The sequence below is a fragment of the Sander lucioperca genome, chromosome 19 (genome assembly GCF_008315115.2).
Source record: "Sander lucioperca isolate FBNREF2018 chromosome 19, SLUC_FBN_1.2, whole genome shotgun sequence".
Lineage (NCBI taxonomy): Eukaryota > Metazoa > Chordata > Actinopteri > Perciformes > Percidae > Sander > Sander lucioperca.
In genome coordinates, this window is record NC_050191.1 from 2,656,745 (window position 1) to 2,684,587 (window position 27,843).

Sequence of the window (27,843 nt, forward strand, 5' to 3'; positions counted from 1 at the left end):
TAGTTTTCCAGTCTCTGTACTGCCATTTTTTGTTAATAAATACTCAGTTTGAACCTTCTCCTGCCTGTCTGCTCTCTACATTTGGGTCCACTATCCCCCGCGCTGCACAACAGATACTATGTGAACCATATCGACAGAGCTGTACAGTATGTACAGCTATGTGCAGTGTGGTAACGTTACTATTAAGAGTAGTAAGAATAAGTGTAAGCAGGATGAATAGTGTGAATAGCAGTAGAATATGTCTGTGTATAAGTGTAATTACAGTACGAGTAGGATAGGGTAGTGCAATTGTCCGGTGGGGGGGCTGGGGATGTCCACTTCCTTGTTGTAAGCATGACAAAATGAATAGTAATTTTAAAAAAGCTTTATAATTTTGAAAGTGTGTCTGTTGTATTATATGTCTTGTGTATTTAAAGCTTGGGTTGTGTTGTATTTTTACTTTAGTTAATACATAATTTGGATGTGTTTTGATAGCCCAGTTGTTGTTGTTTTAGGATTTTGGAGAAAAAAAGAATGTAAAGAACCCGAAGCTCCTCCACGTAAGTTTGTTTAAAAAAGAAAACAGGTTCTTATTTATGGACAATTACACATTATTGCATAATAGGGGTATCTTTTTACTCATTAAAACATTTTTTGTGCAATTTGTCAGTTCTCAGAAAACCATGGAGGGAAATAAACTGGAGGTGAGTGTGTCTGCACCTTTTATCAACATAATCTTTTACTGCACAAACTATACACGTTTACATGTAATCAACCTTGTTCCATGACATCCTGATTAACTTCCCAGTTGTTGTGTGACACCTGGGTAACATTTCTATAAAATATAGTTTAGTCTATACTCTAATGTATGTTTCTTTCCCTGAGTAGAGACAAACAGAGTGCCCTGCAGTCTGTGAAGAACTACAAACCTAAAACTGATGGCCAGAAGCTCAGGATTCTCCTTCATGGTCCGGTTGGAGCTGGAAAATCCAGTTTCATCAACTCTGTCCAAAGTGTCTTACAAGGCAGAATGTATGCCCAGGCTTTGGCAGACAACACCTCTCACGACTGTTTCACCAAAAGGGTATGACAAACTTTTCATTGCATTGATTCAATTTTATTCATAGTATCAAATCATAACAAGAGTTATCTCAATTCAATTTACAGATAGAGTAGGTCTAGACCACACGGTTTAATTTACAAAGACCCAACAATTCCAATAATTCCCCCAAGACCAAGCATTTAGTGTGACAGTGGAGAGGAAAAACTTCCTTTAGGCAGAAACCTTGAGTGGGGAGGATAACTTCCTTTTAGGGAGAAACAACCTGGTCTCACAGAATTCTGTGAAATGAATACGGCCCCTTAACTCAAAATCTGTGACAGTTTCACGGAATCGCCGAAAATTCCGTGACGGGCCCACGGATCCGATGCCTATGTAAGTTAATGACAGGCATCATTCAGTCGGGCTGCAGCAGAGAAGCTGTATAGCTTTGCTATTATTGGTATTTTTAGCCCAATAACCGCTGTTTTAATCAACATTTAGTCACCAGATCTTATCATGGTTTATTTGGGTCTATTTCGGCCAGGGAAGCTGGATTGCTTGTTTATTTATATTTTTTAAACTATAACGCTAGATCTATCAACATTTATTTAGACGTTATCTTTATTTTAATAATATTATTTCGGTCTTATTACCGGTGAAATATTACAGTATGCTGTAATACAGAACATTACGATATGATCCGAGCTACTGACACGCATTCAAAGCCGATATCCCACAATGCAATGCGGGCATTCATTCACTGAATCGGGCAGCGATCAGCGGGTCTTGAGCGACAGTATCGCTTCAATATACATATATACAGTCAGTGGTTTAGTCACCAGCAACAACACGTTGCTCAGCTTTGTTCTAGTAAGTTATGCACCGTAATAACGTTTAAAAAAAATCAGCGGAAAACTCCGGAAGTGATGTGGTCGAGGCCGCTCGGCGGATACGAAGATAAAAAATACATAATATTCGTAATATTTATGTTTTTGTCTAATGTTGTATTTGAGGATGTAAACAATGAAGATATTAATAATAATAAAATACAGTTTCATGTATTTGTCTTATGTATTGTGGGTTCGGCCGGCCGGTGGCGGCAGCAATCTGAAAGGATATGAAGCCAGCAGCCACGGCAGAGAGCAGAAACACAGGAGTCGAACATGTCCCCCCCCACCCTCCCCGGAAGAACTACAACGCACACGCTTTGTAACAGGTTCTGGGGCCTGTCTATAGTGGGAGTTGTAGTTTTTAAATATATTGGTATATTTCTCATAATTAGAAGTTGGTAGTGTAGAATTTTGGATACACCCTGGGTTTTTTTGGGATGGGACAACACACTGGTGTCATCAGATTTTAAAAATATAATCGTTGAATAGGTGAAAATAGCTTATTACCATATTTGACAGTGCTTAGAGTGGGTAAACTTTGGTGACCATATCTACTAGGGCTGTCAAACGATTACAATTTCTTAATCGCTTAAGGTCTATAGTTAATCGCGATTAATCGCATATTTTATCACATGATTAAAATTCTATTTTGCATTTCAGAACAATGGAAAGCCATTCTTACCAGTGTATCTTGATTGGGAATCAAATGAATGCAAAGAAAGTTACTTTATGAACTTGATTTTAAGATTTGTAATTATTTATTTACTGTAAACAAAAGAAAAATGTGTGAATCTTTCATTATTGCACAATTCCTACAAGTACCTAACTAAAAAAACTACAAATCCCTATCCTTACTAGAGTCAATATAGTGTTTAGTAACTCCTAAATAGGGCTGTCAAAAGATTAATTTCTTTTAATTTCTCTGAATTTCTGCGATTAATGCGATTTAAAATTAATCGCATCACGGCGGCCCTTAATCGCATCGCGATTAACGCGTTAATGCTGACAGCCTTAATATCTACATGATAGTTGAGCTCCAGAGCTTTCTATAACAGCTGGTCCTATGTGTGTAGCTTCTTCTGTTGCTAAATGACAAGCCTTCAAACATGGACTGGGTTCAAGGTTCAGAGGTCAATATTTCAAAGCAGGAGTAATGTATCCTCTTCAGACTGACATATGTTACTCTCCAGGTTGAGAAGTTTCCAACGATGTGTTTGCTAGTCCTACGACAACGTTTTAATTTTTACTATATCATGGAGACCACTTTGCAGGTGATACTTTATTGTCCCCAGAGGGATATCTGCCTTGAGTTCAAATGCTTCACACAACACTTGACATATTGTTTTATCATACAGATGACATATACTTACAATAAAAAAACAACAAAGTGATATGTAATCAGACTGAAGCCCATCACACAGCCACAATCTATTGTTCATCTTTCACGAACAGTGACAAGACCTACACACAACCCTATATGCATTATATCATGAAGCTATTCCACAACCAGCCTTAAGCAACATTATTTAAAGTTTTAATTGAGGTAGGTCCAAATTAGGCCTATAGTTTAGAAATATTTAGTTTACATTGGGGTGCCAGCAGAGGATAAGAGCTACTTGGCATGGAGAATAAAGATCAGACCATATTATGTGCTTGCCTGGAGAGACTGGTTTCTATTCCTCTCCACAACCTTCATGACAGTCACGTGACAACCAAACTTTCACAGACGCTGTGTGGTAATTACTACGTCACTTCCTAAATCTCCAGAATCTCAAGAATTTTCTAAATCTCGGCCAGCTTTTACTCACTTCAGAATTGAATTTCGGAACTTTTTTGAGTCTATCCAAACTATTAATAAGAAAATTATTTATTTAGCTGATCTACTGCAAGAGTTTTTCAAGGAAATGTTATATAGCCTTCATTCCATTTCATATTGCCTTTGTATTATAATTATGTATTAAATGCCATATATATATATATATATATATATATATATATATATATATATATATCAAATGTATTATTTATTCTAAATAATATATTTTTTTTTTATTTTATTAAGTAAGATTGTAATGTTCCCTGGTTGGAAATAATTATTTTTGTATATGATGCCGAATTGTTCTACACTATACTACATGTTTGTAAAGTTTTGCAAATAAAAAAAAAAAAAAAGATTTGTTGTCACAATACATGAGACAAATACATGAAACTGTATTTTATTTATTTTTATTTATTATTATTATTAATATCTTCATTGTTTACATCCTCAAATACAACGTTAGACAAAAACATCAATATTATGAATATTATGTATTTTTTATCTGCGTATCACCCGAGCGGCCTCAACCACATCACTTCCGGAGTTTTCCGCGGATTTTTTTAAACGTTATTACGGTGTATAACTTACTAGAACAAAGCTGAGCAACGTGTTGTTGCTGGTGACTAAACCACTGACTGTATATATGTATATTGAAGCGATACTGTCGTTAAAGAAAATAAAGATAACATCTAAATAAATGTTGATAGATCTAGCGTTATAGTTTAAAAAATGTAAATAAACAAACAAGCAATCCAGCTTCCCTGGCCGAAATAGACCGAAATAATAACATCGAAAAAAAAAATAGAAATAAACCATGATAAGATCTGGTGACTAAATGTTGATTAAAACAGCGGTTATTGGGCTAAAAATACCAATAATAGCAAAGCTATACAGCTTCTCTGCTGCAGCCCGACTGGCAGAAAGAAACGTGTTGTGATCAGGGAATCCGTGCGTAGACCACGGATGATGCCTGTCATTAACTTACATAGGCATCGGATCCGTGGGCCCGTCACGGAATTTTCGGCAATTCCGTGAAACTGTCACAGATTTTGAGTTAAGGGGCCGTGTTCATTTCAGGGAATTCTGTGAGACCAGGTTGGGAGAAACCTTGGACAGACCCAGGCTCTTGGTAGATCGTGTCTGACGGTGCCGGTTGGGGATGTGATGAATAGTGGCAATAATAGTCACAATAAAGATAAGGAACTATGACTAAAAATAGTAGTTGTTCATGGTGCAGCAGAGCGGAGCAGGGCACTGCAGGGTATTACATTTTGGAGCGGATCAGTCAGAGATGTTATTTATTAGCATTAACCTGATAAGTCAGGTAAAGCAATATTTGAGTGGTTTTACTGGTTCAGGTGGTAAGCCCACCCATGACCATTTCCTAAACCTAACTGCATCAAAAGTGACGCCAATAGTCCTGACCAAGCGCGTTTAGATAAAGCGCGTTATATGACGCTAAAGGAGACTTTTATTGTAAATAACACCAAAGGCACCTGACCAAGCGTCCGTATTTTACTTATTTGGGAGTGTGAATGTGTTGGAGGAACACCTGAATTCAGCATTAGACAACTGCAAAACATTCCACCAATACCAAACTATTATTCAAGAAGTTTCTCAAAATGTGCAGCAGTGACACAACTACTGCAAGTTATTGCCCACAGTTGACACCCACCTTGACTGTTGCGGAAGCTTCTGAGCTAGGTCTAGCTAGTCTTCCTGTTTCTTAAATTCAGCTATGACAGTAAATTATACAAGAGCAGCTAAAATAATTGTCTTACACCTAAACGTTTGATTCAGTTGCTCAGTATTGATGTGTCTATTTTTGCTCTTTCGTGACCATAATAACTGCACTTTTCCTTTCTGCTTTTTAGTACACAACCTACAATATCCAAAAAGACCCAGAGACCTTTTACCCTTTTGTCTTAAGTGACATCATGGGCCTGAGTCCAACCGGTGTCCAAGTGGACGATGTCAAACTGGCTATGATGGGAAAAGTGAAGGACGGTTACGGGGTACAGTTACTTTGCAATGTTTTCCACAAAATAAGTTTATTATTTTGAATTATATATTGAATTCTATTTACTTTCTGCCATTTAACTGGATACAAACTTGTTTTCCAGTTCAATCGTGATTCTAGGTTGTCAGAGGACAACTCATTATTCTACATCAACGATCCAACTGACAACGACAAAGTGCATGTTCTGGTTTGTGTCATTGATGCCAACACGTTAACTTTCATGCACAAAGAAGTTGAAGAAAAGATTCGCCAAATCAGGATGGAAGCCTCTCACCTGAGTAAGAGTAGTAATCTCTGAAAACATTGTTTGGTTTTTAATCAATAACACTGAAAAAAGGTACCCTAATGCAGTAAGCCACATGAGTATCAAGCAGTCTCCCTCCTGTAGCTTTGTTTATAGTTTCTGTAATCACAGAACAGCAGCTGTGGTGCTTGTTATATCAGTTACAGGACTCAGTAGTTTTGTGTTCTTCTTGCAGGTATTCCTCAAGTGGCCATTCTCACCAAGATTGATGAGGCCTGTCCTGAAATCAAAGAAGATTTAAAGAATGTCTACAAGGTCAATTACCTGAAGGAAAAGGTATGTTTAATGAGTAATATTATGAATTTGCACAGTGATGGAGTCACAGTTAAGAATGTATTGAGGTATATGAATTAAATTGTTCAGTATACGAGCACTACCCAAACTTATTCTCTCCCTACATTTATCAATTCTGATCCAAACTAGGGATGCACCGAATCCAGGATTCGGGTTTGGATTTGGCTGAATATTGGGCTTTTTGACAGGGTTCGGTTTCTGCCGAACCTTAGAATTATTTTTCCACTGAACTGAACCCTACTCGGCTGCTGCTCGTTAGTAATGTTAGCTTTCTAATTACACCCACCCAACATGCCTTCTGTAGTGAAACGGCTTTGAATAACGACCAAAAACGCTTGTCTTTTACTGTGAACATTTACTGTTCAATATGTTGCAGTTTTACACACAAGAAAGTGAACAACTTAACGCTTGTGTTGACTTTGGGTCAAATTGACCCGTTTTCAATTTTTGTTTTATATCCGAAAATATGGGACATAGAAATAAGCGCTGAAAATGTGTAGAAGAAAAATTTAACAATTTAAAACATTGAAAAAAGCAAAAACAAACTGTGAAAAAAAGGTGTCAAAAATGTCGAAAAAATAAGTGTTTTTCTCAAGGTTGACAGGAAGACAACTTAAGGGTTAAGCTTGACGGACATGTTTTGCATCTAGCGTCTCACGTTCATCTCAGTAAGCTAGCAAGAGTACACAGCAGACAACTCCTGTGTAGGCTACTTCAAAATAAAAGCGCTTGTGACGGCTCGCAGTAAAACTAAATTACTGTTAAACAAATAAGGTTGTGTACCTTTTCACATATCAGCTGTAAATCAAGTACTGTAAATAATGTAAATAGTGAGTTTTTAATCACACTATAATTTACCATTTCCTTAAGACTGTTTTAAACTAAACAACATAAATTTCTTATTTAAGTGCTTTAAACAAACAATTCACAACATGCCTTCATCATACACTGGTTAGCGACCATTTGCCAAACAAAATTGTCACTCATCTGGCGATAGCGATGTGCTTTCCTACGATGTGAATTCAACATTAAGTTGTTGCATTTAACTATTTTAGAGGCTGTGGACATTGTTTACTTCATTAATGTGTTTACTGTGTTCATGGACTGAGGATGGGAGGAGGATTCGGTATTCGGCAGAATCTTAACCAGTGGATTCGGTATTCAGCCAAACCCCAAAAATCTAGATTCGGTGCATCCCTAATCCAAACTCGATATCCTGGCCAATATTCAAATTCCTACCGGATACCAAAGATCTGTTTTCGCCTTATTTAAAGCCATGTTTGTCTGGATTTTAATCATTCCTCTAGAAGAGAGGCTGCAACTTCAAATCAATTCTCAGTTATTTGTTTGCCTAATTATGTGTTTTGTTACAATGCATCGACCTGATGAAGACTGACACGATCGTATTTGTATCAGTCCAATTGACCCTTTCATTGTCCTAAGCTCTGAGATGCTGTGATTATTTTTAAACGTAGATGGAGCGGTTCAGTGTAAATGTGGGAATCCCCATGAACTGCATCTTCCCTGTGAAGAACTACCATGAAGAAATCGACCTCAACAGTGACGTTGACTCACTGATCCTGAGCGCCCTGAGAAACATCATCAACTTAGGAGACGACTGCATCAACTTCCATAAGAGTCAGAGTTGTGCTATGTCATATCAAAATAACAATCTGTGACATTAACCAGCAGGATTTCTAACAATCTATGATTTATTACTTTTTGTCACGTTTGTATGTGTTTTACTTTAAAGGCCAAAATGGTCTCCTAAGCCCCTCCCCCCACAAGGGAGAATGAAAGCTTGTGCAAGAGCAGTGATTGACACGCAGTTAGTTAATAGTTTTAATTCAGCCCAGTCTCACGGCAGTTCGTGAAATGGTGACATTATTTAATCTATTGATTTGTGTACGGGGACATGATTTTCTCGTTTTTTTTCGTGGTGGCGAGCACGAATTTTAAACTAATGTATTTCAACTGGAAGCATCTTTCGTGATAACAGCACGATTACGGTAGCGAGTAGTATTGAAAAGCCAAAAATCTGCGTAAGGAGGTTGGTTGGGGTGGTGGATGGGTCAAACAACACAGGACTTTCACCCTGGAGACTGGGGATCGCGTCCCGCATGTGACGGTTCCTTTCCCCGTTATTCTTTTCCTAACCACAATCGTCCCGTTGTTGTAGCGCGTCCGGCGTGTGGCGGTCCGTCCCGTTGTTGTCGCCGGCATGTGCCGTTTCATTTCCCCATTGCAGCCGAGTCTCATGGCAGTTGGTGAAATGATCACATTCCCATTTCGTGGTGACCACCACGAAATAAACGAGAAAATCGTGTCCCTGTTGACGAATCAATCACGAACTGCCGTGAGACCGGATTGTTTAATTTGGATGTGTTTGGTTGAGCTTCACTCACACATTCAAATATGAACTCAGAGTTTTACTGTATATTTAACTGTTATGTATTTTCTAGGCATGGAAGCAGAACACTCCAGATTTGGAGCAGTCCTAGCTCCTCCAAGTAAGATTGTTTAACTCAGAACCCTAAAGGGTCATCCACGACCCAAAACGGCACCTCTGATTCATATTTAGTTAATTTAATAACCGTAAAATGTAGCTTCTTACCGATTTTTCCTGCTAAAAGCTAAGGAGTTAGCCATCACGGGGGTGTCTTTGGTGTCTTTCTAGCCTACACAGGAGTTTTTCTATCCAGCCTGGAAGTTGTGCCTTTATTTGGAATTGTTGAGTAATAAATCCAAACTCTTACATCCTAGATTTATCCACTTGATGTCCATAATTTATCACGTTTTCAGTCATTTCTGCCGCTAGCTCCGTGCTACCGTCTAGCATAAATCTCCCGTGATGCTTTGCGAGATTGTGTTGACGTCTTTCAACCAATGGGAAGGCAGGTCCGTCATACAAAGACTATGAAGTGGAAAAGAGAGATCACTCCAGCGAATCCGAGCGAGAACAAAGACTATATAGTGGGAAAGATAGGTCACTTTAGTCTATTACCATTGTACAGAGAAGAATGTTTTGAGATTTGGCATAAATTTGGGCCTTTTTTGAAGAAATGTAAATAGTTTGTCCTTTTATGAGTTATAATGTTCATTATGTTTATTTTTGCACTGCATGACTCCAAATATATAGGAGAACTGTTTTAGAAAATTGCTGTGTGTGTGATTTCAATAAATATGACATTATTATTTGATTATTGGCATAAGTGAAAGTCATGAGGGCAAAAGCGTCTGGACTTTTTTTGAAAAAATGTATATATTTTGTCAACTGTATAAGTTATAATGTATTTTTTCACAGTGTGACTCCTAATACATATAGGAACTGATTTAGACAGATCTTTATAGTACATAACCTACAAGATCAGAAAAGGAAGAGCAGATACCTTCTACCCTTTTGTCTTCAATGACATCATGGGCCTGGATCCAATCAAAGGTGTCCATGTGAATGATGTCAAACTGGCTCTGATGGGACACTTGAAGGAAGATTACAGGGTACAGTTGCTGCAAACTTTGCAGATTCTTTTCTCCACACAATTAGTTAATGTTATTATTTTTAATTACGTATTTCTTTATACATATTGCAACTGTAATTTAACTGAATTTAAATTTGTTTTCCAGTTCAATCCTGATTCAACGTTGTCAGACAACGATCAATTCTACAACGAACAGCCAACTAACAACGATAAAGTGCACGTTCTGGTTTGTGTCATTGATGCCAACACAGTACCTCAAATGAGTGAAAAAACTGTAGAGAAGATTCGTGACATCAGGATTGAAGCCAGAAAACTGAGTGAGAGCAGAAATCAGTTTATTCTTCTCTACAAATGTGTAATAGATCCCACTGCTTGAAAAAAAATCTTCTGAGTATCAAACACTCACCTTCTGTAGCTTTGTTTGTAGTTTCTGTAATCACCATAGACAGTAAAATTAATGGACACAGCGACGCCGTAGACTTGCAACGGAGACCAGTGAAGGATATTAGAAGCACTTTCCCGGTGATGGCTGAGCGTTACTGAGCAGCCTCCAACTGAGCTTGAAGACGTAGATGTGACGTGAGCAACCTGTCTGAAAGTTGGAAGTCTTCTGGTAGCTGTGCCAAGAGAAATCTCAATCATTCCCAATCTAGCAGAGACGGAGAGCGTAGGTATATGTAAGGAGATAACATAGACACAGGCTAATTATTGATCACTAAAATGATAGTTAACATTAGTAATTAAAGAACAGCAGCTGTGACGTTTGTATTTATGTTACAGTTACAGGACTCAGTAGTTTTGTGTTCTCCTTGCAGGGATTCCTCAAGTGGCCATTCTCACCAAGATTGATGAGGTCTGTCCTGAAATCAAAGACGATTTACAGAATGTCTACAAGATGAAGTACCTGAAGGAAAAGGTACGTTTAATTAGTAATATTATGTATTTGCAAAGAGGTGGATTCACAGTTAAAATGCATTGAGTTATACGGTCAAAACTTTGACAAAACCGAGGGGATCCTCTCAGACCGAGGCGCTGTCCCAGACCCGCAGAGTTGAATCCCCAGGGAAGACTGCGTGGACTGCCATCCGAGATTTGTACAAATGTTTTCAGTTCATTATGAAACTGTGGCAGGCCGTATTTGAGTGTGTTAATTTGGTCAAAGTCATCACTGAAACTCATGCCAATGGAAAGGTACGAATAGTCCAAGCTTCCTATTGATCAGCCAAATCTGATTTGAATCGGAATATAATCTGATTTGGGTCCAGTCCTTATACAGTATGAGCACTATCTGATATTTTCTCGGGGACTGCCCAACCTCTCAATAACCCGAAAAATTCCCTTTGGTCCCAAAGCCCATTAATCCGACGTCCCTTTGGTGGTGTGTGTGTGTGTGTGTGTGTAGTATACATGAGGACAATGTGTGTGTAGTATACATGAGGACAATGTGTGTGTAGTATACATGAGGACAATGTGTGTGTAGTATACGTGAGGACAATGTGTGTGCAGTATACATGAGGACAATGTCTGTGTAGTATACATGAGGACAATGTGTGTGTAGTATACGTGAGGACAATGTGTGTGTGTGTGGTATACGTGAGGACAATGTGTGTGTGTGGTATACGTGAGGACAATGTGTGTGTGTGGTATACGTGAGGACAATGTGTGTGTGTTTACAGTATACGTGAGGACAATGTGTGTGTGTGTTTACAGTATACGTGAGGACAGTGTGTGTGTGTTTACAGTATACGTGAGGACAGTGTGTGTGTGTGTGTGTGTGTAGTATACGTGAGGACAATGTGTGTGTGTGTGTAGTATACGTGAGGACAATGTGTGTGTGTGTGTAGTATACGTGAGGACAATGTGTGTGTGTTTACAGTATACGTGAGGACAATGTGTGTGTGTGTGTGTTTACAGTATACGTGAGGACAATGTGTGTGTTACAGTATACGTGAGGACAATGTGTGTGTGTGTTTACAGTATACGTGAGGACAATGTGTGTGTGTTTATAGTATAGGTGAGGACAATGTGTGTATGTGTGTGTGTGTGTGTCTGTATCTGTGTGTGTGTGTTTAAAGCATACGTGAGGACAGTGTGTGTGTGTTTAAAGTATAGGTGAGGACAATGTGTGTGTGTGTTTACAGTATACGTGAGGACAATGTGTGTGTTACAGTATACGTGAGGACAGTGTGTGTGTGTGTCTGTGTGTGTGTTTAAAGTGTACGTGAGGACAATGTGTGTGTGTGTGTGTGTGTGTGTGTCTGTATCTGTGTGTGTGTTTAAAGTATACATAAGGACAGTGTTTAAGTAAGTAATTTATTTAATATAGCACCTTTCACACACAGTCACAAAGTGCTTCACACAAAAAACATTTGATTAAAATACAATAGAATCCAAAACAGAGAAAATCAAGCAATAACAAATGCAATTCCAATGAGGATTAAAAGAATAAAACCCAAAATTACAAACATTAGACAAAAGCCAGTTGAAACAAGTATGTTTTCAGTTGTTTTCTAAAAGCGTCAACCGAGACTGCAGAACGTTGGTTAACAGGAAGGGCGATCCAGAGGGTCGGAGCTACCACTTCAAAGGAACGATCACCTTTAGTCTTTAAACGAGTGCGTGGGACAACCAGTAGTCCCTGGTTAGAAGATCTGAGACCTGTTAGTGATGTACGGATGGAGCAGGTCAGAGATATAAATAGGCGCCTGTCCATGCAATGCTTTATATGTAAGAACTAGAACCTTAAATTGTATCCTAAACTTTATTGGAAGCCGATGTAACATGGATAACACAGGGGTGATGTGTGACATTCTGGTGGTCCTGGTCAACAGCCTGGCAGCAGAATTCTGCACTAGTTGCAGACGTTCCTGGGATGACTTGCTAAGACAAGTGAAAATGGAGTTGCAGTAATCAAGCCGTGATGAAACAAAACCATGAATGATCATCTCAAGTTCACCTTGCGAAACCACGGTTGTGTGTGATAAAAATGTACGTGAGGACAGTGTGTGTGTTTAGAGCAGTGGTTCTCAACAAGTGGGGCCCGCGGACACTCTCCTGGGGGGGCGCGAGTAGGCTACAGGATGGGAGGGGAAAAAAAAAATAAATCACGTAATGTAACTACACGTCGCTCGGTCGTGGCTGGGTAGCGTTGCATTTCCTCCCCAACTCATTTCCTGGTTCTCCTTCTCCATAAACAACATGAACTCAAGGAGATAATTAACTTCTCCTGCTCCAGATTTCACACCGTGGTCAGAAAGAACAGAGGAGACACTTTGTTCCTCTCACTATGACTCTAGAGTCGGTACTCGCTCTAAAGCTAAACGCCGTCACTCTCTCACTTCTCCCTCTAACACACACACACACACACACACACACACACACACACACACACACATATATGCCGGTTCACGCACACACCAGTGCACAAGTATAAACATCAGGCCACTTATGTAGGCTATGGAGAAAGCTCTGTGTGGAGCCTCCGCACAACTGTAAAACAAGTCATCCTCCTGGCGACTTTTTTTGTCAAAAGTGACCAGCGACAAATCTAGCGACTTTTACTGGTGTTATTGGAGACTTTTGTGGTGTTTGGAAACTCGAAAACACGTATCACTCTGCAGTTATGTCGTTATTATTCGTCAGTCGCCAGTATTGTCCAGCGAGCACGCAAGGTATTTCTTTCCTGTAGCCGCCTTCTGTTCTGTGACAGGAGCAGCGGAGCAGCCTCTCCCCTCTCTCCTCATGTGCAGCAGCTCTGTGCACAGTGTGCAGGTAGTTAGAAGGGGAGGGGGGGGACAGGGTGTGCGGGGGCCGGTGTAGGTAGGAGAGACAGCGGGACGCGACGGGAGAAAGACTCCGCTGAGCTGGCCTGGCCCTGGGCAAGCCAGCCTTCTTTGAGAATTCTTTATCGATCTTTTTCCCTCCCTTTGTAGAATAACATTTTTTTACTTCAAAGATCGGCTACCTAAGTAATAATTATAAGGTAAAATAAATTCATGTATTGAATTTGTGATTATTTGGCTAAAGAGTTCTATTTCTTTTTATCTACCTTGCTGACAAAACCACTAAGCTTTATACAAATGATTGCGTAATGACGTCAAAAATATGCAAATGAGCGTATGACGTCATCAAACGACTTAGTGACTTGGACCTGGTGCTAGCGACTTTCATTGGAAAAGAGTTGGCAACACTGCTCACAGGTGGTCAGTCTCTCAGTAGCCTCGCGCAGCAGTCCCAGCCTGGGACACCACTCCGCGTCCAGGCTGCACACACACACACACACACACACACATCGTTACATCATAGCCTCAACTTATTGAAAACACAACTAATCCACATCCAAATTATTTCAAAACCAAACAAAAATAGAGAGATTTCTAGTGAGGACCAACAAGGCAACCGACGCACCACCAGCTGCAAAAAAGCTTTGAAGGTACATTGAAGCATACCTGGCTCAGGTCTCACATTAACATCACCTACCTGCAAGCTTCTGTCAAAAATGCAGATGATATGCCTACTATTAGGACTAGTAATAATAACAGTAATAAAGCATGAATTCATATCAGAGGTCTGGTGCCAAATCCCAATTATAGCAATAGCCTAGTAATGATAATAGGCCTACTACTACTCATGATAATAATAATAATAATAATAATAATAATAATAATAATAATAATAATAATAATAATAATAATAATGCCTGCAAGCTCACATTAGAAGTCTGGTGCTACTGCCAATTATAACAATAGCCTAGTAATGATAATAGGCCTACCTACCGCTGATGATGATGATGATAATAATAATAATAATAATAATAATAATAATAGTGTGGGCCTAAAAATAATAGCCTGTGTAGAGTTTGAATATGGGCAGTTTCACAAACATTGATGGCCAACTGCACATTTTCTCCGATGTTGTCAGAAGCTCCAGTCTGACGGGACAGCCAACTGGTGCCGGCCAGGATCGCCTCCCTGCTGGCAGGCCAGTGATGCTCACAGACACCGCTGTCAGCTGGAAGTCTCTCAATAGAATCATGGACAAGTTTATTTCCTGAAATATGGCTCGTTTTCCGTTTGAACACATTGTCATCAATATTAACAAGGTTTAAAATGACCCATTTTTCAAATTTGGATATGGTTTCAAAATCGGAAATCAAATGAACGAAAAAGTACACAGGCTGTACAAAAGGGAGTCAATCAGGAGTGATTGTTGTGAGTATGTGTCGGAGAATAGCGCGGACAAGCACCTCACACTGACGCACCACCCGGAGAAAGAAGTGAGAGAAAGAAAAAGGAGAGGTCGCAGTTCGGACGATGACTACCCGGTTGAGATTGTGTGTGTGTGTGTGTGTGTGTGTGTGTGTGTGTCCTCGAGATCTGACAACACACAAACACACGTAGCAGAGCTACCCACACCCATGTTTGTACTGTTGCTTAATTAAATAAAACATCAGAAGAGAGAAGTTGTCTCCGTCCGTGTTTTAAACAGACACACCTGGGGCGAAGTTGGAAACCAGAATCATCTTTAAATCCAGTCCTAATCTAGTCCTCACTAACACGGGCCCAATTATAGTATCTAAATGAAAACTTCACTGTTGTTGCATGAAATGTGGTTTGTGTTTAGCCTACATCATCAGTTTCTATCATGTGAAATAAGAGGATAAGCCAGCCTGGTGGCCAAGCTGCAGACAGATGCTCCTCAACAGTGAGCTCCCCAGCAGTCAGCTCCCCCTGCTGTTCATAAGGTGCCTCTGCACCCCTTTAGTTTCAGACCCCCCCACCAGCCTTTGGGCCACGCCTCCTCATTTACATTGACATGTGTCAAGTCCAAATGAAAAGCCAATGTTAAATGTAAATTCAAAAGCCAAATATTAAATCCAAATGAAAATCCAATGTTAAATTTAAATTCAAAAGCCAAAATTTAAGTCCAAATGGAAAAGCCAATGTTAAATTTAAATTCAAAAGCCAAATATTAAATCCAAATGGAAAAGCCAAATGGAAAATTTAAAACAAATAATAATATTTTTAATTTGATCTCGCTTTGTTTTCTCTTTGGACTTTCAATTTCTCTTTGGACTTTCAATTTGAATTATGAATAAATATTTCCTCCATACCACCCTGCCACCGGGCATTACAAGTTTCAAATCATTTTACTTAATTTATCTCCCTACTCAGGTCTTCAGTGTGGGTTCAAGTTGAGACGTGATCAGCCTCCTGAAGAAAGCCGTGAAGAAGTACGGGGTGAGACAGAAACATTAACACTTTAGTTTTGTAATTCAGATCTACAGTAAATAAATCAGTTGTGTTCACACACACACCTCCTTGAATCATTTTACTTAATTTATCTCCCTACTCAGGTCTTCAGTCACTTTGCCGTGAGACGTTGAGACGTAGTCAGTGTGAAGAAGCGTGGAGTGAGACACAAACATCAAATATGGATTGGCCTTGCAAAATCTGTAAATTTGTGACCCGTACTAAAGACGAGATGTTGAAAAATTATAGGTTACGTCATATCCGCGGTGGGCAACCTCTGCCATGTCCTTACCTGGATTGTTTTTGTTCATTTAAATCATGGGGTAGCCTAAAATCACATATATCAAGGAAACACTCAACTCACTCAACAAGAGTGAGAACCTCTGAAATACTCAGTTTCTGTTGCCAGTTCTGTAATGTAGACACATTGTCCACCGAAAAAGAGTATTTTGAACACCTTCGTCAACATTTGAAAAAGCAAGAAACTGTCACCTGTGTTTTCAAAAATTGCAATTTCAAAACTAATATCTATGGAACCTTTGCTTCGCAAAGAAATCGCAAGCATACTCCCCACTCATTAGATGAGTTCAAAGACGACGTGATAAAGAGGTATGAAAACCCTTCACAAGCAGATCAATGCAGGGATGGAGTTAATCAGGAGGGTGAGCAGTCTGATATTGATGAGATTAGAGATGATGATGTAAGAGTACTGCCAAAGTTGATTGAAAGAAGCTTGGCTCATTTAATGTTGAAGTTAGAGTTCTTTTCATGTACCCAACCAATGCATTGATGAGCTTGTAGAGGAGTTGCATTTTATTTGTCATTCAGCCTCTTCACCTATCATGAAAGACATTTTACAGTCTTGCTGGACGAGGCACAACTGTGAAATTGATGAAGCCATTGTATCTGAAATGGTGAACGACATTTGTGGTGCTAACCCTATTAGTTCTGCCCTCCGTGATGGTGGTCCTCTTTCCTCTGCCTTCAAAAGAAGAAAGTATTTTAACAAACACTTTTCTGTCATTGAACCGATTGAAAATGTTCTTAGTAGAGAGAGCAGCTTCCAGTATGTCCCCATTCTAAAGTCATTACTTCAGGTTTTTAGTAAGAAAGATATACAGGACCTGATCTTGAGTGAGGCAGAAGCTCAGAGAACTGTGTACAAGTCATTTCATGACGGCACCTTTTACAAAACCAATGAGCTGTTCTCAGGAAGTGACCTTACCATTGCGCTCAATCTCTATGTGGATGACTTTGAGATATGCAATCCTCTTGGTACATCCAGGAAAAAAACACAAAATCACAGCTGTGTATTGGGTGTTAGCTGATGTCCCCTCATTGCTCAGATCTGAACTAAACTCAATCTTCTTAGCGATTCTGTGCAAGGCTGAGGATGTGAAGAGATTTGGTTACAGTGCTGTGTTGGAGCCACTGCTCAAAGATCTTGTGTACTTAGAGGAGGAAGGACTGTATGTTCCTGCATTGGGCAGAAGAGTCAAAGGCACAGTGTTTAGTGTGGTTGCAGACAATCTCGGTGCCCATTCTATGGGGGGATTTGTTGAGAGCCTTTCCAGTTCATACGTCTGCAGATTTTGTCTAGGTGAAAAGTCACAGTTTCAAGATGGAGAAGTGAGAACACGGGCATTCCCACCCAGAACGAAAGAACAACACACACTGCATATTCAGGCTGTACAGGAGAATGATAGTTTGATGCATTTGTATGGAGTGAAGAGACAGTGTGCACTGACAGCAAAACTGAAATATTTTGATGTTTTGTCTGGGTATCCGCCTGATGTGTTGCATGATCTATTTGAAGGTATAGTGCCTCTAGAAATAGCACTGTGCCTCAGAGTGTTCATTCAGAATAAATACTTTACTCTTGAAGAGCTGAACAAATGCATCAAAGAGTTTCCCTATAAATGGTCAGACAAAACCGATGCACCACAGCCTGTCTCTGTAAACTTTGCCACACGGAAAATGCCCACGAGAACTGGACTTTGCTGCGACTCCTGCCACTCATGGTTGGATCGAAAATCCCTGAAGGTGACCCAGCATGGGAAGTGCTTCTTGTGCTCAGAGACATTGTTGAGCTTGTTGTAAACCAAGTCCACACAGAGAAGACCATTTGCTTCCTGGATAGTAAGATATCTGAGCATAAACACAGGTTTCTCATGGTTTTCCCAGAGCAACGCCTCATCCCAAAACACCATTTCCTGGAACATTATCCAGAACTGATCAGGGCTTATGGTCCTCTTGTGTCATTGTGGACAATGCGGTTTGAGGCAAAGCACAGCTTTTTTAAGCGTGTTGTCAGACATGGTGCTCTTAATTGGTGCTCATTATTATTATAACAAATGCTCTTAACATTATTCACCATTTAGCTGTTACTAAAAATGACTGAAACATGTCAAACATTTTGTGTACAGGATGCATAATGTCACAACCGACTCAACTCCGAGTGATCCTTGCGGATCATGATGTCCGTAAAGTTGTACTACCATCTGGAATCCCTGAGACAGTGGATGACCTTCACTCAGTGATTCGTGATGCATTTTCCATTGACAGAGACTTCAGTCTTCACTATAAAGATGTTGATTTTGGTGAGTTTTTCACCCTTTTTTCTACAACTGACCTCAAGGATAAGGACACAACCAAAGTTGTGTTTCTCCAGGACCAGGAGCCTGCAATAACTTTAACCTTAACTGATGTGACCAACACTGATGTGACCAACATGACTGATCAGCCATGTGAGGAGCACCATGTTGACGACACTGCATCTGTGTCAACCGATGACACACTGATTCTCTCATCTGAAGATAATCCAGGCCACCGTTCCCAGCGCTGGCCCGCTCAGTTTTCAATTCCCAGCTTTTCTGGCCTCACAGAGATCCAAATTCAGTCAGCCAATGAGCACTTCAAAAAGTATGGGACTCTTCTCACTACAAAAGATTTAATTCCACTACTCCCAGATATCCTTGGAAAACTAGCGGAGGCTATTTATGAGTACACGGCTTATCCATCTAGTCTGCAGATCAGTGAGGTTGCAGAGGCCCTCATTCAAAAGCATCCCTGCCTCAAAGAACCAGGTTCCTTTAATGGTCCTATGGATGGGCGCAGCGCCTAAAATATAAGATGAACAACTTCAGAAGCAAACTTCGAGGTCTCGGCTGCCCTGAAGTTGAGGTGAACTCACTCAAGAGAAAACAAACACATGACCAGTATCCGGCAAAGAATCTGAAAAAACAAAGAAGGCTGAGGTAAACTACCTACCCCCTCATGCTCAAGGTGAAACTACTGCAAGTTTGGAAAAAGAGAGAGTGGAGCTCCTAAGTGAAATGATGAAAAGGGACAACTCCAAGGTGGTAGCTCAGAAAATGGCCAAGACATTCAGCCTTCATCGGGAGGAAATAGTGAAAGAGGTCCCTGCCATCAGTGACTGCATGAAGCGCTGGCCTGCGCTTTTTACTGAAGCACAGGTAAGATTATAAAATGTTTATCAAACCATTATTTTTGTACTGTGGATTGATACAATGTGGATACATGTCCACAAATTGAAATAAATAAATGCATGTAAAAATACAGAAATAGCCTTTTTCATTTCCAAAATGTACTTGTTTTTTCACGTTTAAATATTTATTTCTGCATTTTTATTTGTTTATTTATACTTATGTCATGTTTGGTCCTTCATACTGGTGTGCCCTGCAGATAAGTGAAGAATTCAAGAGGATAACAACAGTTAGCCTTGAAGCGACCTTTCTGGCCAAGCTTGACCAATGCACCCCAAAATTGATGGCCTTGACCCAATCAAAAGGAGGAGCTGCGGGCCTTAAGATAAGGCACATTAAGGACATGCTTCTTGAGGTATAATGACTAACTTTATTATGAATAGACCTCTATTTTACATATATGTTTCTGCCTCACTGTTTCATGTCAATTGTCAAAATGGCTGCTATGAACAAGGTCAATTGCATATTTGCAGAATTTTCACAATTGCAGGCAGATTCAGGATTGAATGGGAGAGGAATAGGGTGCACATGTGGGTGCACAGATCAATGAGTATAAAACATAGCCCGACCAAATTACACACATAGACGAGACTTGTGGCTACATGTTGACGTTTTAATGGAGTCTGTAGCTAAAAGTATGCAGGAATAATGTATATATTTTGAAAAGCCTGAAAAATTGTATAATAATAAAAAGAAACTATAAAGGATACAATAACAATAGGGTCCTTGCCTCCAGGCAAGGGCTGGTGTCCTTGCCCTCTTGCCTTTCGGCTCGGTCCCTAACTAACACTCTTTTTTTTTTTTAAATTGTCATGATATGGGTTACACTTGAATCTGATTTTTATTGAACACCTGATCGATTTTTTCCATAAATCAGGACAACACAGTTGAAAGGCGGAGAGAAATTGCCATTCGCTGCCTCATAGTCTATCTTGGAGAGAAGGAGGAGCACCTTTTCAAACAGTACCGTGTAAGTAATTGAGTACGCTTTTAATTTTTAATTTAGTTTGAACTGCATGTCTCTGTAGCCTTCCTACATGGAGATATGGCCGTTTCAATCCCGTGCACTAGCCTCCTGTGTGCTAGGCGTTGAAGTACATGGTCACCCTGCATTCCCTTATGTAGCTAACACCTTTTAATTTCTTCTGCAAGGATGAGGAGGAGCTTGACGCAGACCTTGCGATGCAAGTGATGAAGATTGCCATCATCGGTGATGGGCGTGCTGATGGGAGTAATCTATGCTCTTAACCTTAGCTATCCCAAGCAGTTGAAATTTACCTTTGAGGCTTTCCAGAAGCTATGCCTTGAGCTCGATGGACAAAAAGCAAGCTCTAAAGTAATGAATCTCAAGTATGGTATTTTCTAGAGAGGACTTGATTGACCTTGCGTGAGGGAGATACACACACACACACACACACACACACACACACACACAGACAGACAGACAGACTTTTTTTGTTTCTGTGATAGTATGAATACCTACTGAGTGAAGTCCAAATCAGTTTTAGTTATCAGCATAGAAAAGGATCTCTCTGTTCTCTGAGGGTGTTAGTGTATTTTGAACTTTATATGCAGTGCCTTCTTTTGCTGGATATTTTTTCCTGGAGTTAGTCAGGAGTGTGAGCAGTCTGATATTGATGAGAGAAGAGATGATGATGTGAGTACTTTCAAAGTTCATTGAAAGAAGCTTAGCTCATTTGATGTTGAAATTAGTGCCTTTAATGTACAGCCACCTGTCTTTTGTTTTGGATAATTTTCATGTGTACAAGTCAAAGGATGGAGATTCATGCACAGGGTTTTACTTCATTTTATAACACTGTTCCTCCTCATAAAGCTTCTGAGTACATGTTTTGTGTCTTACGAGAATGTAGCCTACAAATGCACTGTTTGCACTTTTAAGGATTTAGTGCTACTGTTAATTTTAATAAATGGTTCTAATTAATATGAATATTACTGTCTGAATTTCTGTTCTTTTTGAGCACCCATAGCTGCTGTCCGGTTGCCAGGTTTTGACATCCCCCCCCTCATGCCTCTAAATACTCCTAGCAACCTTTCAGAAGGTGTTTGTTATCTTCTTGCTGTTTTCCCTCAGGCACCCTCAAACAAACACAAACACACACACACCATCCTCATCTTCCTCAGATTGTGTTGTAATCATTTGATTTGAACTGCTTCTTGCCTCACAGAGACAGCAAGGCTCTGTAGCTACACCTAATTTCTGGGGGATTCCTGCTGAGCTTGGCTAAATAATTTTTCTCAAGGTCATGACAGAAGAGCAGACACAGCACATGGTAAGCCTGAATATCATTTGGAACAAAGTCTGATCATTAATGGTGTCTGTTTATATTTTAAAAATTGAAGTCCTCTCTGAAGTCCTTATTGTCCCATCAAATCTCCAACTCTCTTAGACAAAGACCCAACTGTCTTCATGAGGCATTGCATCACAATAGCCTGTGTTTCCCAGGAGGCTAAGTGGCTCAAAACTCCAACCTTGGTTGTTTTGTGGGCGGGAGGAGCCTGCAACCAAGGTTGGAGTTTTGAGCAACTTAGCCTCCTGGGAAACACAGGAAAATGTCCTTATTATAGGACAGGGCTCAACTCAACTCTTACAGAGATCAACTTAATTATTAAGTTTGTGTTACTTAGAAATGTGTTTTTATTGTGGACAAAAAGCTTCTCCACCTAACTTAAAACATTATCTTGGATCAACTTAAATACTTGCATTCATGTTGACAATTATTAAGTTCATGTTACTTAGAAATGTGTTTTATTGTGGCCTAAAAGGTAATTCACCATACTCAAAACATTGCTTTGAATTAATGTAATTCTGCCAGCAGTCTTAAAAATTCTAGTGGAAAACGTTAATGTTTTTTTTTGTTGACCCAATGTTTTATTTTTTAGAGTGCAGAGTTGATGAAACTGGATTTTCCAGCTCCAGCTGGTCCATGAAGGAGAATCCTGAGCTGCTGGCCGTCAGTCTGAGGTTTATAGTCCTTCACATACTGCAGATCACTTCTGTCTCTGCTCAGGAAAAGAAACATACATTACAGTATGTTAGACTTTAACAACACAGACAACACATGTAAATTACTCAGGATGTACCATATATCAACTGATACATTCATTTGCAAACTTATTAGTATATTGTTCTAATAATAATAAAATGATAGGTGATGAATAGAGCCTATAATACCGACCTCAACCTTATGCACTAAAAGTATCATAGCTGTCCCCCAACCCTTTAAATTTCTTTATTAATGCAACATGTCTGATTTTACAGATTATGTCAAAGCATTTCATTTGAATTCTTAGGCAAAATGCTCTATAAAAGTAGAGCTGGGCAATTAATCAGTTGTTTGAATTAATTTGAACTAGTGCAGTGCCTGTTGAAAATGTGCCTGTTTGGAACGGGCCGATTGCTTGGCCTTTGGTGTTGCTGCTTGTAGAATTTTTCAAAACCAAATTGTACCGCAAAATTACTTACAGAAGGACCCCAAACCACTTCATATGCAACTCCCCTGTATACCCTACTGCTGACTTACAGTGTAGTCTACTTCTACATCAGAGGAAGACATTGTACTACAATATTTACCTGACAGAATCAGAATGTAATCACAAAATATCACAATGACAATATGGAGTAATCACACATTAGCCTCATGGCAATGTGTTACCCACCCTGCCCGTTATGAGAGCTAATCAACACATATCTGTGTTCATCAACCACCAGAACACACACACTCAGAGAGTGTAAAAGAGTGAAAGAAAGTGAATGTGTACATGCAATTTTTCATGTTACATGCTACTGTTTCCTTTAATGCTGTCAATGTTCTCATTGTTACTGTGTTATGCTGTTTTGCTTGTGCTTTGGCAACACTACCTACAGTCATGCTAATAAAGCTACCTTGAATTGAATTGACAGAGAGAGAGACAGAGAGAGAGACGTTGTCTCGTGTGCTTTGACCGTTAACGTAGTGCTACTTTGCACATGTTTGTGGGTCTGAGGTGTATGTCACATTTTAGCTGCGAAAGCTCTGCTTCTCTCTCTCTCTCTCTCTCTCTCTCTCTCTCTCTCTCTCTCTCTCTCTCTCTGGTCCTGCTCACTGCTCCACAGTGTGAGAGGGGGAGGGGCCAGCAGCTAGAGCAGCAAAAGCCAACGTGTGCTTCTTTTGCGTTTCTAATCCAAACAACGTCAAACTTGGCACTGCACTTACTCGTGCCCATAGCAAGACACCTGTCAAGTTTGAAATCCATCGGACTAATGCGCACACACACACACACACACACACACTATTGTTTATAGATACGATTTTCACTTTAACTTGGGTAATTGCAGTAGGGTTGAGCTCCCGTAGTTTAACGTACAGTGTTGAGGATGTGTTGGTGTTTTTGTTCCAGAGCTCTGCACAAAACTTGTGAAACCTAAATGTTGGCATGTATGTGTATGTATGGTCACAAATAAGTAATTGCACAAAATGAGAAATTATAGGACCATTAATAAGTATTAAGCAAGCATGCATTAGTAATTCGAAGGAACAAATCAGTAACAAAGTTCACTTTTAGGTGCATACTTACGCCCAGTTTAGTGTCCTCCAAGGTTACTTGAAAACTTAAGAGTGTTATATGATGTTACAAGGTGGAAGGGCTGGATGGGGAGCAGGGGTTGGAGGGTCTCGAGGGGGTGGAGGGAGTGGAGGGAGTGGAGAAGGTGGACGGGGTGGACGAGGTCGATGGGGTGGAGAGGGTGGAGAGGCAGGAGAGCTGGAGCGTCCTTCCATGGCTGTGGAGGAAAATAAACAAATGAGCTAAAATTTGAACAAATTGTTAAGGTGACTAAACATCTTGGTGGAAAAGTCGTAAAGTATATGATTATGTCGATGGTAAATTACAATACAGCGTCACATTCATTATTTAACTTTCACACTTCTTAATATTGAATCAACTAAGTAAAAAGAGTTTGTTTTTTGGAAAAATTAATTGAAAATATGTTGAAGTTGATTGGACGGAGCAGATTTAAAGATAACCCAAATAATTAAAACAGTCAACAATTTTTTTTAAACTATTAGCACAAATTAAAACATTTTCCACATTTGTTTTGTTATTAAATCTTTATATTAAATCTTCATTGGACCAAGCCTCTCCTTTCTCAAAATCCTTCAAACGCAACAATACCAAGAGTGAACATAGCCAAGAGGGTTTTATGAACTGTAAAGTATTTCATGAATGAAACTCAACCAAACACAATATAATGAACTATGAAATATAAAACTATAATAACTATAGAACCTATAGAGTTCCCCAAAAAAGCAGGGTTTACCAAAAATTAAACCAAACATAAGTAGAAATTTAACTTATAACAGGCAGCATTATATTTCCTAATACTATTCTGTAAACAATGTTAAAATCATCAATACAGAAAACACAGTTTACCATTTAAACATAAGAGAACAAACTTTAGGGAAAGACTCTTACCTGCTGTTGTACTGGAAGTAAGTCAGAGGCAGAATGTGAGTTGAGGGATTATTAAGAGCAATTTATATACAACTGCCACTTTCACTTTCACTTTGACCTGCAAGTAAACAGGATCTGTCTCGATTAGAGAAGAGAGCTGTGATACCATCAACACGCCTGCTTTAAGCTGCAAAACCCCATCTATCCTCTCTGTCTCATGTTCATACAAGCAAATGTTTACTGTCAGCTAGATTTCACAACTTTTAACACAAAGTTTCTTTAAAACCATAGTAAGCTTTTAAGTACATGCACATATCCACACATTAAAATATAAGATTAAAAACAAAACATATATAACATATATAATACTTTTAACAAACTATTCTACTTAATAGAACTCAATAGATTAAGTTGTCAGTACGCTTTAAGAATGTATTCTGCCAAAGCGATCAAGAATTAATAAATGCAAGAAAGCCCACAGACTTCAAAAACAAATATACTAAAGCTATTGGTTACATATTCAAAGTAGTGCAATCACTAAACGCAAAATACTGCAAAATATTATGAAAGAGGTGGTTCTTTGAAGTTCCAGACAATGTAATGTGTGTACCATGACTGTTTAAACTATTGTCAAGATCCCCACACTGCACTGATGGCTCACTTACATTTAATGTTCTTGTCACTAATTGGCTTGATCACCGTTATTCATTTTATTCAGAGAGCAATTTAGAGCAAGCAACTCAGACTTTGCACAGTTTTTTTTAATTTCTGTCATCACAAGTAAACAAAATACTATTTAATTTCAAGTGTCAGAGTGGCAGCCATTTTTTTTAAAGATTTTTAAAAGTAAGATTGAGTTATTAAAACAGGCTAAAAAAAACTGTCTGGAACCGGCGTGTACCTAAATGAACACCTGACCAAAAAGAACGCGGACATCACCTGGCAGGCACGCACCCTACGGAAGAAAAACAAAATACAAGCCACCTGGATGAGAAATTGTAAAGTGCTGATTTGGCTAAACGGATCTTCGGAAATCGCTAAGGGAAATGAAAGACCTGGATCCATATAGACAATGACACTAATGGACACAGAACATACGATTTGCCACATGGAAGAGTCATTAATTTCATCAGACCGGGTTGTGAATGGATCTCTATGACGTCTATGACATGGAAAGGATGCAAATTGATTTTACTGAATGGAGTCAATGATGAGACTTGATAAGGATTATGCCTTTCCATTTAATGATATGGAACGTGTCGACTTTGGTGAAATTGGATCACCTACTGATGTGAGTAGTATGTCACATGAACATACACACTATGAAAACTTGAATCTAGAAACTGCTGACGTCAAAGACAATAAACTATGAAATGGAGAAAAATATTGATCCTGATAAATATTTCTACAATAACAACCGCACCTGTGAGTATTACACAGATGGACAATTTAAAAGCAAAATAATAATGAATGGTACATTGTCAATTATACACTTTAACAGAAGCCTGTATAGCAACTTCTTTAAAATGAAAGACTATTTGAAATAATTTTCAATGTTTAGTGTAATTGCAGTATCAGAGACTTGGCTTACAACTGAGAAAGAAGCAGATGTAGAACTACAGGGCTATGAGTTATTTTCAACCAATAGAGAACACAAAAACAGAGGTGGTGTTGCACTATTTGTGAACAACCAACTTAAGTGTAAAAAAAAAGTAAGGGAAATGTCAACAAAAATGGAAAATATCATGGAATGTGTTACTGTAGAAATAGAGGTGAAGAAAACAAAGAATATTTTAATAAGCTGCATCTATGTTGAAGATGTAATAGAAATTTAACTTATAACAGGCAGCATTATATTTCCTAATACTATTCTGTAAACAACGTTAAAATCATCAATACAGAAAACACAGTTTACCATTTAAACATAAGAGAGCAAACTTTAGGGAAAGACTCAACCCTACTGTTGTACTGGAAGTAAGTCAGAGGCAGAATGTGAGTTGGGGGATTATTAAGAGCAGTTTATACACAGCTGCCACTTTCACTTTCACTTGCAAGTAAACATGATCTGTCTCAGTGTGACTCATAGAGAGAACTGCAAAAACCCCATCTTTCCTCCTTCCTGTCTCATGTTCATGTTTCCTGTCAGCTAGAAGCCAAATCACAACATCCTGTGTGCAGCTCGCCCGCACAATTTTTCACAATTTTTCAAAGTTTTTTAAAACCAAAGTAAACTTTTAAGTACACCATGCACATATCCACACATTAGAATATAATACATTAGTTATAGTTAGTTTTATTAGTATTAGTTATATATATATATATATATATATATATAATACTTTTATAGAACTATTCTACTTAATAGAACTCAATAGATTAAGTTGTCACCTTCACACTTCTTAATATTGAATCAACTAAGTCACACACACACACACACACACACACACACACACACACACACGTGATGTCCTTAGCGTTGCCTTAGAAATTGAAAGAATAAAATAGTGCTTCCCATTTCTGTAGAAGCCATAAGTCCATATGAAATCAACCTTGTTTTAAGAGAAATATTGTTGCCGTCCTTTATTCTTCTGCATGAAAGGTGGCAACTCTAAATGTCCTGTGTGTGACAAGGGAGGAACACTGGTAGTCCATTTTGTACAGACTCCATTTTAAATCCGACAGAGCAGGACGAAAACAGGAAGTCTGAGGCAGGGCGAGTTTACTGTACTTTACACTAGGGGACAACCGGGGCGAAAGTAACAAAGCGATTTTCTCTGAGCCCTGACTACATTTGCATTTCAAGCTATG

General features: G+C 39.1%; 1 protein-coding gene and 1 long non-coding RNA gene across 2 annotated transcripts in view; one reads left to right on the plus strand and one right to left on the minus strand.

Annotated features, from left to right (window-relative positions):
- The window catches only part of LOC116061728, a 182,190-nt gene that overhangs the window by 67,466 nt on the left and 86,881 nt on the right, over nt 1-27,843 (plus strand). The window lies entirely within an intron of this gene.
- LOC116061761 lies at nt 22,295-25,278 on the minus strand. Its single transcript, XR_004107807.2, has 3 exons — nt 25,057-25,278; nt 24,160-24,364; nt 22,295-22,605 (listed from the first exon to the last, which is right to left on the minus strand). It is a non-coding gene; the product is annotated as an uncharacterized LOC116061761 (long non-coding RNA).